We start from the raw sequence: 6,116 nt of genomic DNA, 5'->3' as shown, positions 1-6,116 counted from the left end.
ATGCGCTGTAAACTAAACGTTTTGATTGAATGTTGTTTCTGGACTGTTTACTGTAGTACAGTATAAAGTATAGTTCACGTGAGGAGCAATATTATCGTTATTATATCAAACGGTCATTCTGCCTGTTGGCATTTTGTTGAAGGAGGAGCAGAGAGAAACAGAAGAAAACCTGACAATTGATAACGGAGGACGTGAGGCTGGAGAGAGAGAGAGAGAGAGAGAGGGAGGGAGAGAGAGAGGGGGAGAGCAGTGATTTTATGTTCTGTGTTATTTAAATGTTACTTATTAAATTAAAGGATGATATTAAATCGTTCTTGTCTCTGTGTTCTTAAACTCTTCTAACCTTGTTACATTATGTGTTTCATCACCTATTTATAATTTAAGTAAACTTTTGAACAACTTCTCAGTGACCACAGTAAATCATTTATTGTTCTGTTATGTACAATATTTACAAAGACACAGTTTGAACATTTCTAACTATTTACCAGTGGGCATTATGAAAATGTGCAGTTTATTATTTATAAAAGATCAGCAGAAAATACTATTCACAAAGAACATATATATAAATGTTTGGCTGAGCAGGAGTCCTTGGTGCTTCTGGACTGGATGATGCCACGGTGAAGACCTTGGAGTCCTCTGGCTGTGAGTGGGACATCATCTGGGGGAGGGGGGTGTCTGTCTCCTCTGTCCACCACATCGTCCATCAGGGTTTGCAGAGCGGACGATCGGCGGCTGCCATGTTACTAAAGATGTTTTTAAAAAGGGCAAAAATAAAAATAATAACTTCAACAGAGCGGCTTCCAACGCAGCTTAAAATATGAAAAGCTATAAAATATGTATCCTCACCCTCCAAAGGTGATGATGGTCAGTACACCTCCTCCAGGACAGACAGCTGGTCCTGCAGGGAGCCCCACTCTCCTCCACCCAGCAGTAATTCTCTGGTGTAGTGACAGACCTGATGCTTAATGACACATTAAAGCAGTGGTTTCAGGGTTATTTGCAGGGTTCGTACACATTTAGCTATTTATTTAAAGTATTAAAATTACAAACAGACCCTGTATCAAGTCTTACAATTGAATCAAATATAAATTACATTTAATCATATTTGTCTACTGGTTATATATCTAGCGTTTGCTCAGTAACCGGTATATTAATTATGATCAATAATATGGTTAAACAGCAGCTTACCGTCACCTCCCCACTGCGCTCTCCCAGCCTGAAGAAAGTGAGCCGTCACCGGTTTTGCTGCCGCTGGAGCCACCTCTCCCCTTCCTCCAACAACAAATAAATATATTAAAATATTCCAAATGTCTAAATCCACACTGTTGTCCCGTTTGTTGTCTAGTCCGTGTTGTGTCGCTGTCGCTGCTTTTGTTTTTCCCGGGGCAAAATTTATGACGTCGCGCCACAATCAGGAAGTGCTTTGAAGGCCAGACCGTCCCATTTACCAACGGTGGAGGATCCTCCGGAGGATCCTCAGGAGGACGCGGCCTCCTGAGACCGCGTAGGCTGCGTCCTCCGAAGGATGCAGACCCTGAATTGGGACACAGCCGTTGTGACCATCGGATGGACACTGCTTTTCATGATGCATTGTGGGATACACTGAGGGCTCTACTCAAGAGCTTGCCCGCTATGCACGCAGGAACGTGACGTCATTTCCGCTGAAAGGTCGGGATGCATGCAAACATCCGGTAACTGTTGAATGCGCGCTGGACTGCACACACTATGCTAGCTTATCTTTTTTCATCACTGCTCGTCAATCTTCGCTGCAAACTTTTGTGTTTTTTTGTTACTATGCGTCTAACTCTAGCCACCTCTACATATAAATATGACATGTAAACGCACAAAATTATCCTTTCAAAAACGTGAGGACAGCAGCTCTAGCCACCACTGTTGTGTGCCTTTCTGCACAGCATCAGCTAGGTGTAATTCGTACCTGAGTTTCCACACTTTCCCGAAAGATGAAGAGTTACAGAGACGGTGGGTAATTAACATCAGGAGAGACCGTTTCATAGTCACTAGTAGTTCCCGAGTGTGTTCACGACACTTTCTTCCTGGTGATCTGATCGAGTCTCCCACTCCGGCTGGAAGACGACGACTGCGGTCTGGAGCCGTGCCTGTACTGTTTCATATTCAGCACAGTGATACCCCTTGCACTTACAGGTAGCATTAACCAACTTTTTACTGTTGCCTGTCTTTTGGTGAACTATCAAAATGGTCCCTTGGTGAAAGCCTGGGCAAGAAATGGCTAATCTAAACATTAAAAAAAGAAACAGTATGTAATGATTTTCTTACTTTCATTTGCAAAAAATACAATGAATACAAATGAAATGAAATACAAAGAATACAATGTACAATAACAATACAATTAACAAAATAAATGACTATATTTTAAAATGCTTGATTTCATGTTTTTATTATTGTGTTGAATTCACTTATGCATGGCTTGTCAGCTGAGATGTTCATTTGGCAGATTAGTGGAAGAGACTCCGCCTTCATTCCAGCATAGGCAGGTCCAGGGTAGAGGGAACTGGGAGCTCACCGCTGTAGGCCTTGTAAAGTGCAGCTCTGAAATAACAGGTAGTCAACATTATTTGTGTACACAGACATTTAACAGCAACAGCAAAAGGAATAATATCAATCAACAATCAATAGCAAACACACTGTTAAATTAAATTTGCATCTACATACCTAACTCCACTGGCTGAAGTAGCACCTGGTTTGGGCTTTATAACAACCATGGCATCCTGGTTTCACCCCCTGTTTATTGAAACAGTGGTAGGAAAGTGACTGGTAAGTGTGACACAAGCATTAGATACTTAAATGATACAAACCATTGTTCGCGGTTTATGCCACTTCTGTTCCGTCTCTGTGCATGAAAGGACTGGAGGGACAACAGACATGCCACATTCAGAATAGTGAGCTGTCTGGAAAAGCAATGCAACCAAGTGGTTCCAGATCCACAACCCGCTACACAAGTGCAGTAGCTGGAAATCAGCACATCTGGCTGTGAATCACGTAATGTCATCTGAAACGCACAGAGGCAAAAATACAATGTTCAAAACTAAATCAATAACCGCAATAGGAGCAAACCTCTCCTGTCAGGTTGTTAGTGGTGTAAGCCACTCATATCCTGTCACATGTAACATTAGTGCTGTTCTGCATCACCCGCCTACTGGCATACTTGGCTATACTGTCTCATTCTTGTGCAGTATTGCACATGAACCAAGTAATGCAATAGTTCAATGAACAAGCTTTCTTTGAACTTAATTTTAACTCCAGTTAAAATGCACATTTGAGTGGTGTCATGTTCTGCATTAATGAAACAAGACTACAAATAATGCATTACAACCTGTACCAGCTAAACTTTGAAATTGTTCTTATAAACTGTCACAACACTGGTCTTGTCTCTAACAATAACTTCCGAGGCAATTCTAGTAACATGATTAAAATGAAGCAGGACGGATCATGACAAAAAAACACCAGTCACATCACTAGGCTAGTAGCGCAGGCTAGCTAGAGCTAGCGTTGACAACTTACCTTCGAAATTGCAGAGATACGAGGACGCATAGAACTTGAAACCCTTTTCAAGCTTACTCTGTGGCGTTGTACTCGATGTTCTTACAATACGACGTACATCGTTAACAGAAAACTTTGGTAACTCCAAAAGGCCCCGAGTGAACTTACAGTCTGCCATGTTCCTGGCACGTCTGCACAGTCCGACCGGAAATACCGTTCCATCCTTACATCAATCCCGGAAATGATGGCTGCATAGAGCACATTTAAATGTAAGTAAAGAGCAGTAGTTCGAGAGTTTTAAAATGCTAGTAGTGACAGCGGCATTAAAAAAATTAGTTTTATATTTACAAACATGACGTCCTGTTGATACGAGGCGCTGTAAACTAAACGCTTTGATTGAATGTTGTTTCTGGACTGTTTACTGTAGTATAGTATAAAGTATAGTTCACGTGAGGAGCAATATTATCGTTATTATATCAAACGGTCATTCTGCCTGTTGGCATTTTGTTGTAGGAGGAGCAGAGGGAAACAGAAGAAACCTGACAGTTGATAACGGAGGACGTGAGGCTGGAGAGGGAGGGAGAGAGAGAGCAGAGAAAGAGTGGACAGACCTCAGCTCATTGAGAGGATGTTGGACAGCAGTGATTTTATGTTCTGTGTTATTTAAATGTTACTTATTAAATTGTGTATTAAATTGTTCTTGTCTTTGTGTTCTTAAACTCTTCTAACCTTGTTACATTATGTGTTTCATTACCTATTTATAATTTAAGTAAACTTTTGAACAACTTCTCAGTAAATCATTTATTGTTCTGTTATGTACAATATTTACAAAGACACAGTTTGAACATTTCTAACTATTTACCAGTGGGCATTATGAAAATGTACAGTTTATTATTTATAAAAGATCAGCAGAAAATACTATTCACAAAGAACATATATATAAATGTTTGGCTGAGCAGGAGTCCTTGGTGCTGCTGGACTGGATGATGCCACGGTGAAGACCTTGGAGTCCTCTGGCTGTGAGTGGGACATCATCTGGGGGAGGGGGGTGTCTGTCTCCTCTGTCCACCACATCGTCCATCAGGGTTTGCAGAGCTGACGATCGGCGGCTGCCATGTTACTAAAGATGTTTTTAAAAAGGGCAAAAATAAAAATAATAACTTCCACAGAGCGGTTTCCAAAGCAGCTTAAAATATGAAAAGCTATAAAATATGTATCCTCACCCTCCAAAGGTGATGATGGTCAGTACACCTCCTCCAGGACAGACAGCTCGTCCTGCAGGGAGCCCCACTCTCCTCCACCCAGCAGTAATTCTCTGGTGTAGTGACAGACCTGATGCTTAATGACACATTAAAGCAGTGGTTTCAGGGTTATTTGCAGGGTTCTTACACATTTAGCTATTTAATTTAAAGTATTAAACTTACAAACAGACCCTGTATCAAGTCTTACAATTGAATAAAATATAAATTACATTTAATCATATTTGTCTATCTACTGGTTATATATCTAGCGTTTGCTCAGTAACTGGTATATTAATTATGATCAATTATGTGGTTAAACAGCAGCTTACCGTCACCTCCCTACTGCGCTCTCCCAGCCTGAAGAAAATGAGCCGTCACCGGTTTTGCTGCCGCTGGAGCCGCCTCTCCTCTTCCTCCAACAACAAATAAATATATTAAAAAATTCCAAATTTCTAAATCCACACTGTTGTCCCGCTTGTTGTGTAGTCCGTGTTGTGTCGCTGTCGCTGCTTTTGTTTTTCCCGGGGCAAAATGTATGACGTCGCGCCACAATCAGGAAGTGCTTTGAAGGCCAGACCGTCCCATTTACCAAAGGTTGAGGATCCTCCGGAGGATCCTCAGGAGGACGCGGCCTCCTGAGACCGCGTAGGCTGCGTCCTCCGAAGGATGCAGACCCTGAAATGAGACACAGCTAATCAGACAAACTGCACAGTGGGGAAGGCTCCAGAGCGCAATGTGTAGTAAACAGGAAGTGACCTCAGACAGCCTCTGAATGTCTCTTCTGACCTGAATAGCCGATCAGAATGACTTCATTTTTTATCTCGGACCGCCCGTTGTGCAGAGCTCTCGAGCTCTCAAGGCTGTGCGTCAACCATGCTGTGATTGGTCGGAATTTATTGTGGGCATGATGAATGTGGAGAGGTGCAGAACACACAGACAGAAGGAGGAAGCGCAGCTGGCAAACCGCTCCTGGAAGAAGAAACACGGCGCACAGAGGATAGCGTCTGTCCAAAAGGTGGCGATAAAAACTAATCCCAGTATTGATCACGGCGTTACAGTGGCTCGCGCACAAACTCCGGGAGACGGGATGTATTATTCCAGACAGTCATCCACACGTTCACAGAATTAAACTCACACAGACCAGAGGTCTGCTACAGTCAGCTACACTGATCTTCTATCTATTGTCATGCTGAACGCCCGCTTCCCTGAACATTATCAGCTCGTTAGGGTAGGCCAGGTAACCACGACTGTGCTCACTGACGACGAGCAGTCAGAAGTCAGACAGATTTGAAGTAAAGACTTTTAGGGGAAAATGAGAGTTAATTTACTCAGATTATTTTTCTGACATTACATGTA

At 42.3% G+C, this 6,116-nt stretch overlaps 1 long non-coding RNA gene across 1 annotated transcript; it reads right to left on the bottom strand.

The window, feature by feature from the left end:
* Positions 1-2,389: 2,389 nt before the first annotated feature.
* On the bottom strand, positions 2,390-3,729 carry LOC114427074 (uncharacterized). Its single transcript, XR_003669424.1, has 4 exons — positions 3,541-3,729; positions 2,835-3,028; positions 2,692-2,760; positions 2,390-2,568 (listed from the first exon to the last, which is right to left on the bottom strand). It is a non-coding gene; the product is annotated as an uncharacterized LOC114427074 (long non-coding RNA).
* Positions 3,730-6,116: the final 2,387 nt, after the last annotated feature.

The sequence above is a fragment of the Parambassis ranga genome, chromosome 2, assembly GCF_900634625.1.
Source record: "Parambassis ranga chromosome 2, fParRan2.1, whole genome shotgun sequence".
Taxonomy (NCBI): Eukaryota; Metazoa; Chordata; class Actinopteri; family Ambassidae; genus Parambassis; species Parambassis ranga.
The sequence above is the reverse complement of the archived record's forward strand: the minus strand, read 5'-3'. Positions and strand labels throughout refer to the sequence as shown.